Source organism: Montipora foliosa, unplaced genomic scaffold (assembly GCF_036669935.1).
Source record: "Montipora foliosa isolate CH-2021 unplaced genomic scaffold, ASM3666993v2 scaffold_431, whole genome shotgun sequence".
NCBI lineage: Eukaryota > Metazoa > Cnidaria > Anthozoa > Scleractinia > Acroporidae > Montipora > Montipora foliosa.
Window position 1 is genome coordinate 240001 of NW_027179736.1, and position 12500 is coordinate 252500.

The 12500-nt window shown below is 39.8% G+C and overlaps 1 protein-coding gene and 1 long non-coding RNA gene across 4 annotated transcripts in view; one reads left to right on the forward strand and one right to left on the reverse strand.

Moving 5' to 3' along the window:
* The window catches only part of LOC137988839 (uncharacterized), a 147950-nt gene extending 136183 nt beyond the window's left edge, over nucleotides 1-11767 (reverse strand). For 2 of the 3 annotated variants that reach the window (XM_068834798.1, XM_068834796.1), the window contains exon 1: nucleotides 11286-11767. The gene's annotated coding sequence lies outside the window, so the exon portion shown is untranslated. Of the gene's footprint in view, nucleotides 1-4370; nucleotides 4533-11285 lie in introns of those variants that run through there. The other variant, XM_068834799.1, reaches the window with a different exon arrangement.
* Nucleotides 11768-12484: 717 nt separating this feature from the next.
* LOC137988840 (uncharacterized) overlaps nucleotides 12485-12500 on the forward strand; it is an 11287-nt gene continuing 11271 nt past the window's right edge. The window contains exon 1 of the long non-coding RNA XR_011120833.1: nucleotides 12485-12500. This exon is cut by the window's right edge and continues 197 nt beyond it. This is a non-coding gene — a long non-coding RNA (uncharacterized lncRNA).

The following is a 12500-nucleotide window of genomic DNA, read 5'->3' on the forward strand; positions in this document are numbered from 1 at the left end:
AATACAGAGAGTAAACACTATCCTAAACATTCATAAAAGCTAACCTTAAGCCTAATTAGGCCTAAAAGGCCTAATTAGGCCTAAGCTTAGCTTTTATGAATGTAAAGGCCTAATTAGGCTTAAGGTTAGCTTTTATGAATGTTTAGGATAGTGTTTACTCTCTGTATTGTACTGTAATTCCGGATTCCGGATTCCGGATTCCTGGTTTTAGGGTTGCCCTATTTTACGACGTCATAGTTATTACCGGTATTCAGTTTTTCTCTACAGGACTGCGGACCGCAGTGGCTGTAGATTTTACGACTTCACAATTATTCAGTCTTTCTCTAAGGGACTGCGGACTGCGGTGGCATTCCATTTAATGTCTTCATTATTATACAGTCTTGCACTACGGGACGTACTGCGGACCGCGGCGGCAGTCCATTTGATGTCCTCATTATTATTTACTATTTCACTACGGGACCGCGGGCCGCAAGTGTTATAATATTCATATTCATCGAGTACGGGACCGCGGTGACAAGGTTAAATAGTAATGCTTCTAGGTGGAAGGGTATTCTGTAATTTCTCTCATATGAATATTCGATCTCTCGCGGCGTGATCAAACCTTCGGTCAGAAACGTGTTTTCCAATCTCAAAATTGCCTGAAAAACCTACTTTTTGCGTAGAATAAGCTATTAGAATGATGTTCTTGTTTTCTGAGAGTATACCTTTTAAATCGGAGAATTTTGTGAAAAAAATGTTTGACATCTGTTATCGTGAATGCCCAAACTTGCCCGTAATCTGTTGACCTTTCGTCGCTAAAAAAAATCATAAAATATTCGCGAATCGGTCGATTTCTCAGAAATTTAAAAGGATGATTGCTCACGAATAGACAAAGAATCTTTACGATAAGTAAAAGTTCCTGTGTTTTGGACGAGAATTCGTCCAAGAGGTAAATGCGACTAAATTTGTTGCGTGCGCGGTTATGTCTTTAGCTTGTTAAGCAAATTTTGACAGGGAATACAAAAAAATATCTACGGAAAGATCGCTAAATAAAGTCTTCATTTTGGAGTATTTATTTGGACAAAAACATGCAACAATTAGCGAGAACTACTATTTTTCTAATTGAAAAGTTTGCAAAAAAGTATTTCACGGGAAATCGGCTCGGTAAGAAAGAGAGTTAAGTTTTAATACATGAAACGCTGCGACAAATATCTCAGAGACAATGCACTGCACATATATGAGAATTGGAAAGGTGGTTTATAAATTTGTTTCCCACAACAATCCAAGCTGTTAGCTTTTTTCATAGAATGGTTACGAATTTATTTTTCGTTGCGTGACAGTGAAAAAGATGGGCAAAAACGCATTTTTCTTGCTGTGCTGCGCGCTGTGGTTAATGGCCGTATTTATACTAGAAGACGTCTAAGACGACTTAGACGACTAGTATGAATACGGGAAATAAGGTGGACGCATTAAACGTCAGACGAATTAAACGTCTAAACGACGCCATTAACAGACGTCTAAGCCGTCTAGTATAAAGACGAGACGCACTAAACTGGGACTCACCTGGCAATGAAGTGCCCAATCGGTCGGTACCCAGTCTCTTTGGTGATTAAATGCAAGTCTCTTTTATCGAAAATCATGAATTTGACTTCTAGCCGTCGAAGTTAAGTGCCTCCCGTATTTATATTAGTCGCACTTAAATGCTTCTAAACGTCTTAGACGTCCTCTAGTATAAATACTGCCAATTTTTGTAACCACCGGGACACGTTATCCCAAGAAAAGATTTTGATTACCGCACATAAAAGACAAAAATGTTTAGCCCTGACACATGCAAACATCGTGTGCCTATTTTTTAATTTTGTTGTAATATTTGTATTTGTATTCTGTCGGGTCAGGAAACCTTCTTTGTCGGGTTATTGACCCGAGACCCCACTCGTATCTGGAACACTGTTGAAGGCGCTGAAACTGAATTTTCCCAGGAGTAATGCTGGCTGAGCCAATCCGAAAATAAAAAAGAAAAATGCTCCAATAGGTAATCCTGGTAACTCCAACATTAGAAGAAGCGGGCAAGGGGATCGAGCTCGAATGCGGCATACTTCTCGTCATCCCCAGAGCTGCTTAGTCCAGAGACGAAGCATTACTTATTTTTTGTTTCGTTTCAGAAACGTATCTATTTCGACTTCAGTCAGGGTTTTGACTTCAGTCAGGGTGAACTATTTATACTATGACGTTGAGTGGCCAATCAAAACAGAGTTTGTGATTGAATATCTAAACATCTTTGAGATGCGAACGCAAACTTACGAACACGTGAACCTCAAATATCGCAAACAATGGCTGACAAACACAAAAGCGGAACGAAACGGTTAATAAATATGAAGTTTTTTTACTATCTGAATGATTTGGGTTAGATTAAAGCTATATATTGTTGAAAAATCTTCGTGTTCATGAGTAATGTAAACAATCTTCGCACTAGTATTAAAGTCGTAGCAATACATTGGGGGTGTTACTAAAGGAGCCCGCAAACGAGGAAACAATGTTGCGGAAACATTATTGCGGAAGCAACTGTTTTCCCTTTTGCGGCCCCAGGAAACATCTGTTGCTGAAGCAAAATTTGCTTCCTCAGCAAATGCTTCCTCGTTTGCGCGCCGAGGAAACATTTCGGGGAAACAATGTTTCCGCGACAATGTTTCCTCGTTTGCGGGCGCCTTAAAATGTCGAATCGTGGACCGCGGAACCTCAGGAACCGACGGAACCCGCACAACCAATTCAAGAACGACTTTTTTCTCCAAAACAACGCTAGACTATTGTTTCTTTGAAGTTTTAAAAAATTGCACAAATTTTTGTTTGTCTTGTTTGTCGTTATCTTCTATAACTGGCTGATCGTGGAAGGGGATAACCCACGAAAGCGCGGTGGACTGGACCTGGTCACATGGTGATCTCTCATCATGGCCTAATGGCGGAAAGCTTTCGAACAGGGATCAAGTTTTGCAGCCGTTTGCATTGCTTTAACAACCCTAAACGAACAGACGAACAGAAGAATGGTAGGCACAGAGAAACAGTGGGCACAGGGGAACAAAGGGGCAAATAGGCACAGACGAACGGTGGGAACAGAGGGACAGAGTAACTGCAGGCACCGAGGAACAGTGGGAACAGAGGAGCTGTAGTCACAAAGGAACAGTGGGAACAGAGGGACAGGAACAGAAGGCACACCGGAACACTGGGCACAAAAGAACTGTAGGCACACTGGGCACAGAGGAACAGAGCGACAGTAGGCACAGAGAAACAGTAGAAACAGAGGGACAGAGGAACAGTAGGCACCGAGGAACACTGGGCACAGAGGAACAGTATGCACAGTATATAACGAATAAAGAAGCGCCAAAGAAGCGAAAATGAACCAGACAACTAAAAAACATGATATCTTAACACGTGAAGATAACATGTTATTTTCACACGTGAAAAGATCACTGTTTCTATAGTAACATATGAAAATCGGGCCTTCGTGAAATGATTTAGCATTTCATTGGAGTTTATATAATAAATAGAATATTACATGGCCGCTTGGAGATACGAAATTTGTCTTCTCGTGTTGAAAAATATTTCACTCGTTCCCTGCGCTCACTTGTGAAATATTTTTCAACACTCGAATAGAAATTTCGTATCATATAATATCCTCTATTTTCACTCAGTAACGGAAATTTACAAATAGAATACCAGAAGTGCTGCAGACAAGTCACAAATTAAGGTTAGTAAACATTCCTATTCAAAATGACTTAAAATCATGTTTCTTAAAGAGGTGTTAAGGTCCGTGCAAACGCTCGCAGCAACACGCAACATTGTTGGGCCCAACAATGTTGTCTCTTGTTGCGCGATGTTAGCCGATGTGTGCAAACGCTCGCAACAAGTCACAACATGTTGGGTCTTTAGATGAAAATACAAAGGACTCTGGGACGTTTTCCATCTCCGACGCCATGTTGATTTCTTGTTCGCAGGTATTTGTGTGGATACTTGGCATGTAGTGCCCGTGCGCCGGCGCAACATTGTTGGATGTGCTGTGCAAACGAACGTTACATTGTTGGACCAAGCTTCGATGACCGCGAAACAATAGAAATGTTGGCACTTGTTGGCTCTGAAGTTTGACCACTTTCAAACTTCATCCAACAACTTCCAACAAGTCGCAACAACACGCAACAACTCACAACATGGTGTGCGAACGCTCGCAACATGTTGGACCTAACAATGTTGCGTCTTGTTGGCCAACAATGTTGCGAGCGTTTGCACGGGCCTTTAAAAATGATCTTCGAAGTAAATACTAAAATTTGAACAATTTTCTTATTAACTTAATTCTTCTCATGTATTAACTTCTTGCAACAAGGATCAAATTGATTATTTACCTATTCGAGGTGGTTACTTGCAGATATTCTCTTTGTGCTTGACCAGTGGGTCTGTCTAAGCGCAACCGAGCTTTGCTTTAGCACCCTTTTCCTTTTGGGTTATATATGGCTAACACCCGTTGTATCTTTTCGTTTTTCTTTTCCTCGCTTAAATATGTTAAGGATTAAAATTTGCTTTTGTAGCATGATTGTCACAAAGCCTGCCTGCGTAACTGGCGGTATTGATTTGCGTCTGGCGCCAAAAATAACTCCAGCCGCAGACTAAATTCCAACACGTACTCAGACTCATTAATTAAATGGGTGTCAGTAAAGAGGTCAGTCACTACGGTGTGTCAGCAATATCGAATTCCATCATAAAACGGGTTGAAGAAAGGAAAACAAATCCTGTTTCTTTTTGTGCAACAACTGTCGAAGTATTAATTGACGAAAAATAGCCTGTGAGCAGGCTCTCAGTGCTTCGCGGTACATGAAGAGCCTGTGTTGTCAGCTGCGGTTTCACAGTTAAGCCAGTTACACACGAGCAAGTTTTCATTGACAAGTTCTGACTTGGCAAATTTTATTTGCTGGTGTGTAAAGAAGAACATGTCAATTTTTTCCTTGACAAGTGCACTTGTTCAAAAGCAGCTTTTGAACAAGTGCACTTGTCAAGGAAAAAATTGACACATTGCAGAACTTGCTCGTCTGTACGGGTCGACAAGGAAAACTTGTCATGAAAATTAATAAATTGCGGCCGCACAGCGGTCTTGTTCTTGTTTTTTGTCGTCCGCTGTGTAATTGTTTTGCTGACTACAGTGAAAATTTGTAAAAGAAAACTTGTTAATTCGTTTACACCAGCAAATAAGACTTGTCAAACCAAGAATGCTTTGTTGAATTTTTTTCATGATCGCTAATTAAACAAAAAGTATGCGATAATTAACAATTATTCGCCGAAGGCGAAGTGATTATCGGTGAATATTCACCGAGATGAAGTCGAGGTGAATATTCACCGATAATCACTGAGCCTGAGCCACGTTAGATTACATTGTAACGCAAATAAGAAAAACTAACCGTGAAAAGGGCTATGCATAGTATGACAATCAATTCCGTATTAGAGACATACAATAGGGACTTTAAGCAAATCGCTACGGCTGGCGCTAATACGGCTGCCGGAAGTAAATTTTTCCCAAAATGAAACACTGCGCATGTACGTCGATTGCATCCAGCCGTAGTGTGAAATCTGACTACGTGAGTCGCGATGTTTTTGCCGTAGTGGCTACTACGTCGGGTTTATTTCGCTTCTCTGGCCCTTTTCAACGGACATGTCGGCATTTTAAGAATTCTGTTGGATACTATATCCTTTAAAGTCAATTTAAGTCAAGGATTGTGTCAAGGTTGCCTCTCATAAGCTTGTAAATCCGTATTATGAACTTACGATAAGTTTTGGCAAAGGTGTTGGAATGGCGAAGTGAGTTCAGCACGCGGTTGTTTTTCTTCGGTTAAGTTTGCTTTGAGGATTTAGTGAAGATGATTTATATCTAGATACTATACGATGCTATTTTGCTTCTTTGAGTATAGATACATGTGTCTTTTTCACTCGATATTCTTTGAGATATTTGTCTCTGAAATTGTATCAGTTGTATATTTCATCCATCAAATTGTTGTTATTGTACAAGGTGTATAGCATTTGCTTTTGCTCAGAAATAATCTGTTCGTCCTAGCATGGCGAACAACGGCCATCGTCCTTTCAGCGAAGCCATTTGAAGATAAGAAACTAAATAAAAGAGATTTTAAACACCTTTAGCCCATGTTTCCTTGTATTTTGCTTTGCTAAACTTAAAATTTAGCAGACCACCGAGACGTAGTCTCCCCAGACCTTGTCAGTCACGGCAGCCGTAGTAGCACCATCCGTAGTGATTTGCTTAAACTCCCTAATATTGCAATTTGCATAGAGACGCTCAATCAATTGCACCTTCATACAATCGTTTATTCGAAATGGTCAATCATCATGAACGTGAACTGACAAACGTTGGTATTTTTCGAATAAACAATAGGAAGAAAAAAATATTCAATAGTGTTATTCATCGTAGCTACTTGTATTTGAAAATACTGAACAAAAATACAAGAGTATGTACATTATCCTTCAAATTTTACGTTGTTTTTTGCACAATTCTTTGCTGAAGCAGATATAAAATTAAGAAAATTTTACATGTACAGTACTGAAACAAACAGAGTACCTGTACGCTGTCCTAATTCTAAGCGTAAAAAGCTACCACACAGCCCGTTTCTTAACATCGTGGAGCAAGCAATAAGTGCCTTAAAAGCAGCCATAAAAGCGAGCGTAAGTCGTCCAGAGCAGCAAGAACAGATAAACAACAGAGCTGAAACAAGACAACAAGGAATCGCGTTCGGCAATTTCCGCACTCAGTTGCTACTTCAGGCCCTACAGAGAAACATCACTATCACGGCTGCTAAATGTGGACAGTGGTACAGGTTTATGCAAACGTACATTCCAAGATGTTTAAATAATGAAGAAATTGCAGGATAATTGCAAAACAAAATTGGAAATTTCTTTTTTCTTATTTGATTGTTATTTCTACACACATGTTTATCAGTTCACGTTAATGATTGACCATTTTGAATAACCGATTGTGTGAAGGTGCAATTGATGGTGCGTCTCTATGCAAATTGCATTATTTTATATCTCTAATACGCCATTGATTGTCATACTATGCAATTGATTTTCTGTTGGTGTTAATGATTATACATTGCGCGAGAATGAAAAAGGTATAATGTTATCTTTGAATTTCCAAAGGTGCATCCGTTGATGCTATTGAATGTTAATACATATGCAAATAGCTTTATTGAAAGTTCCTTCGCGTTAATGAAGTTCATGGAAGTGCTAATGAACGTATACTTGCCGTATACTTTCAACTGTTGACGTAAATGAATGTATATTTTCTGTAAATGAACAGCAAAAGGTGTAATAGGAAGACGTGGCCACTGACTGTGAAACCGCATCTGACAACACCTTTTAGCCTTTGTCTAGCCTGCGCATTCGAGCATGCTCTTCAGGCAGTGTGGCCCAGTGGTTAGGGCGCTTGCGGGTTCAGGACCCGCTCTGGCCACCCGTTGAATTTGTTCCTGTAGTCCCTGGTTCAACTTCCCAGCTGCACTTGTAAATAGCCAACTGGTTTGCCTCCAGCCAGTTGGGATTCTTAACAGTTGTTGTTGTGTTCTGTCGTTTCGTTGATTGTGTTTCATTGGCCCTGAAAAGCCCCTATGGGAAGCGGTCAATTAAGTATGTATGTATGTATGTATGTTATGTACCTCGAAACACTTGAAGTCCTGGGTACCTGCTCGCAGGCTAGTCTTCGAAGGATAAAACTGCCAATAACCGTTTGTCAATTGTTGCAAAAAAGAAACAGGACTTTTTTTTCCTTTTTTCCACTCTTTATACATTGGAAGTCGATATTGATGACACAACCGAGTCAACTCTTTACTGACACCCATTGAATTATTGAATTAAAGGGGGAACATTCCTCAGTGCACTTTGACAAATCCCGAAAAAGTGGTAGCTTCCTTAAAAGAACTCCAACAACAAAGAGGGTAAAGAAAAATAATACAGTGTGTCAAACTCTTACTGGGAAACTCGAAGATCCGTGAACACTGGTATAATTATTTATGGTATATATCTTATGGTGGGTTTAAATTTACTTTGACTAATCATTACACATAAAATTAACATTCCAGAAATATTGTTATTTTTGGACTTCACGTTTTTCCGAGTTTCACAGTGATCCTGCATGACACGAATTTCGGTGAAGTGTTGCATAAAACTGAAAACGAAAGTAGTTATTCCGTGAAATTGAAAAACGAATACCGTTCATTTTGGGTATATGAGAGGCAAACCGATGATTTAGGATAGATTTATATTACTCGTTTTTGAAATATTACTTCATCCACTGCCAAGTCAAAACAAACGAGCCAGCTAGCACTTCCACATATCTCGAATGTGGCCCTGTATTCTGTGATTACGAGAATAAACGAGAATAGAGAACAGGAAAAGGGAGGGATAAAGCTATATGGAAATTAGTAGCAATCCTTCGTCAGTTTATGTGGATACTGCACAGTAGAGACCTCTAACCGTTGTGTAGGTTTGTATGAGTGTCACAGTGTCCATAGTTTTCACCGCGAACGAGAAAGAACGAAAGTTTGAAGCGTTTGTTCATGGAAAACACACACTGTCAAGCTGAATTTGGTGATTCACAAGTCTTTCTCATGTATAGTTCTGTACAGTTTAGTCACACGAAAAGTAAAACTAATAACCGCAGCACTTCGCGCTTTTAACTTGCTGTGAAAAAGAAGTTGAACTGAGCTCGGAAATGATCAACATGCCAGTCTCCATGCCGATGTTATTTGATCCCTTTCATTTTCTTCAATTTCTCTGGGTTTCGTATTTTACTAGAAACCACATGTTTTCTCAGGGGGGCTATCATCGTTTCCTCAGAGACGATGCGTAGTTATTTTGACCACAACTTATCTTTCTTGTGATTCAGAGTCTACTCAAGGGCGAAGTATATATTATAATTTCAATCAGAATAGTACTCGACGCTTATTAAAACCATCTCAAGAAGTACATGCTTGTATCCTTAAGCTCTTATTTTCTTTCTTGTCTCGTTTGGGGTACAGAAAGGGGTTCAAATGGTTGGGGGGGGGGGGATAGTACGGGTCCAGTTTGGATGTCCACGTTTTCTACCGTCCCCGCTCAAGACCTATTAAATCTCCCTTTAACTCCACGCACGAACCGTTGTTAAATTACCGCAAGCATAACTGAACATCCCTTCCCCTCGGCAGCATTTCTACCATTTTGGTAAACTAGTATAGTACTTGTTTTGAAGTCCCGAGCTCATGGGTAAGCTAATTAAATTGGTTCGGGAATTGTTAACCACGGCAAGACGCTCAGTCTAACCTGTCACTGCAAGGTGATAACATTATTCGTGATACTAAGAATGGGTAAAGGTCAATTTGGGTGTTATGCACCGATCAACCCAAAACTTCAAAATCCCCTCCCCCGGGCAAACCCCGGGCATTTGAACTTTTGAAGAAGATTGGATCGTTCAAATTTTCAAATTCCCGCCCCCTCGGACCAAAATGGTGTTCAAATTCCCTACCCTATCGTCGGATTTGTCTGTCAAATGCCCCTCCTAAAGAACAATTGTCGTCGGCCCCTGTCGTCTTTAATAAAGCTTGTGTACAAACATGCCAGCATATGTTTCGTGACCCTTTATGTGATGATGCTCGCTACACAGTACGCGGAAAGACATTAATTCAATATGGAAAGCTGTGTACGCAGTAAGCGTTACACCGTTTAAGAACTAGAAATACATATTAATTAGTTGGCCAGCTTACGTGGAACGCTGTTCGAGTGGCAGGACTTCCTGCAGTTTAAGCCAAAGCGGTGTTTCATTCAATAGTGTTTTTTTTCCTTTCACTCTTGACTGCTGTTCTATGGATATTCTAAAAACCTCCGCAGATAAACGCGGTACAACGTCGCAGCTTGATCGTTATAATAAGCTGTTATACAATACTGTCAAAAATACTACTCAACTTTTGGAGATCTTTTTTTGAGAGCCAATCACCCACAAATGTTATATCTCTTCCTTTAAACTCTTCAATCTCGTCCAAACACGTGTTTTATAGCTGTTAGCGACTTCGGCGCCAGAAAAAAACATCATTTTAAACCTGCCACTACCGGTTCAATTTTCCCCACCCCACCCAAGCAAAGGTCAAATTCCCCACCCCGGAAAGGTCTTACCGTCAAATTACCCACTCTCCGGGCACAGAAAATAATCAAATGCCCGGGGTTTGCCCCCCTCCCGGGAAGAGATGTCGAAATTTCGATTTGATCGGCGCATTACAAGCTTTACTACATCCATTTAGAAATCACTGGTGATCCTTGCAATCTGATTGGCTCTCAACAATGCGATTTATTCCCAAATCTCTAAGTCACACCATTTCTTCAGCCAATAAGGAAGCAACACACTAAGCAACACTAAAACAAAACAACCAGTCAGTTTTCAAGCATTGTTTAAAATAACCAATCAAATTGCGGGAAAATGAAAGTCCAAGAAATCCATTGCGTGGCGAATTTTGCTACTTTTGTTCCCAACCCAATAACATATTGATACTGACTAAAATCCTGTATTTTAGCGATTAAATAATTATTGTGTGATTTCTAAATGGATGTAATAAAGTGGTAACTGAACTTCTTGTCGTGCAATTTTGGTCTGAAACAGTCATGCTTGTGATTTCAAATTTTGAAAACACGTATGATGTCAGACCAAATTGCACTCTACTCAGTGCATTTATCATTATGTATATATATGTATATATATCCGTGTGTATATATATGCAACTCGTGGTTTGGCGTGGTTATTACGCTTATTTCATGGCAACGAAGTTGTCTTTGAAGCATTATTATTATTTAATAAGTCATTTACGGCCAATTAGTATTTTGCCTCCGGGCCCGTGAGTAACTGTGAATTAATTGAGGTGTATGACACTTCGAGCGTTATTATTATATGGCATCTTCCCGCCGCTAAGTAAGTTCTAATTATGCAGAAATCTTCCCGCCAATAGATAAAGCGCAATAGAACACGTATTCCTGTTTTGTAACAGCACCATCTCAGATAGTATGTATGAGACTGTATGTAAACAACACAGATCATCTGTGTTAGTTTACATACAGTCTCGCTTAGGAGGACGCTCTCAGCGAAAGGTGGAAAAGGAAGCTACATCAATGTATTGCTTGGTAGATTAGTGAGCAATGCTTCAGTACACTAAATTTTAGGCACGAAGCAGTTTAAAGAAGGTAAAAAATAACACTATCTTTGTGTGAATGATAACAAAAAATGGAAATGTCCTCAACTTACTCACCTTGCAAATTCATAGCAGCCGTCGTTTAGTTGACTATTAAACATTCTTCTGATGTAAATGTGCCGTTAGCAACGTACATGTATTTCCTTGTTGCTCAAGTTGTCACGTAATTGTAATGGGCGGGACTCTTGTCGAAAGCAGAATGATTAGCTCTGTTAAATTCACGGTTCAGACGCAGTTCTTCACATTCATTGAATTGAAGAAACGACCGGTCTAATTCGGATCGGCTAAGCAATTTTTCCTACCTGGCTTAGCCGGGAATTAGGGCTGTGGAGCGGCATTGATCCAGACGCCGTACTTCACATGAGTGGAATCAAATGCAGAAATTATTACAACTTTGCAATTTTCTTCAGTCAGAGTATGCTTCTGTGAATTAATTTCGGCGCAATAAAGTTCGGCGTCTGAATCAATTCAGCCGGGATTAATTAATTTGGGTCGGTCTAAATTCGAATGTGAAACACGGCGTCTGAGCTGGGCCTAACCGAAACAAGCAATTTGTTGCAGTTTTTCACTCTAATTTTGGCTAAAACGATTAGATCCAATTTTTTTTTATTTCAAAGAAAAGGAATGTAGAATTGAAACGTGACGGGGAAGTTTATATCTTGCTGACGTAAAGAAAGAATGTTTACATCGTGATTGATTCTACTAAACAGGAATTTTTTTTTCAGCCGAAGAGGAATATGAATGGTTTAAGGACGTGTCTTATACCTAAAAGCATTCTCCTTCGCAAAATGTGCAAAACGAGTTAGAAAGCTTCCCAATCAAAATTTTATTCACCACGAGGGAGAACACACACGTCATCTTATCTCAAATCTCAAATCCCCTAGAATGTACAAAGTTCTCTAATAATTTCCGGCACACCTCTATCTAGAACAAAGATGACTGGGTACTGAAGCATATTAATCAAAGGCAAACTAACAAATCTTGATACCAAAGGAAACCGGATGTGACTCAGACCAAAAAATGTCCCTCCACAAAATATGCTTTGACATGTGTTTGAGCGCAAATCGCTAAAGGTAAACTGAAACTCACTGTACTGCCAGTTTCCGCTAACTTGTACAAATTCAGCCCCATGAAACATATACTTAGAATTTTCTCATTTATAATGGCCTTTAATGGGCCCCACAAAAATTACGTTACATATAAGAAAATTGCTGGAAAATCATAAGCAATAACGACGTGAACGAGAGTAGGGATCTGTCACGCTAACAAGTA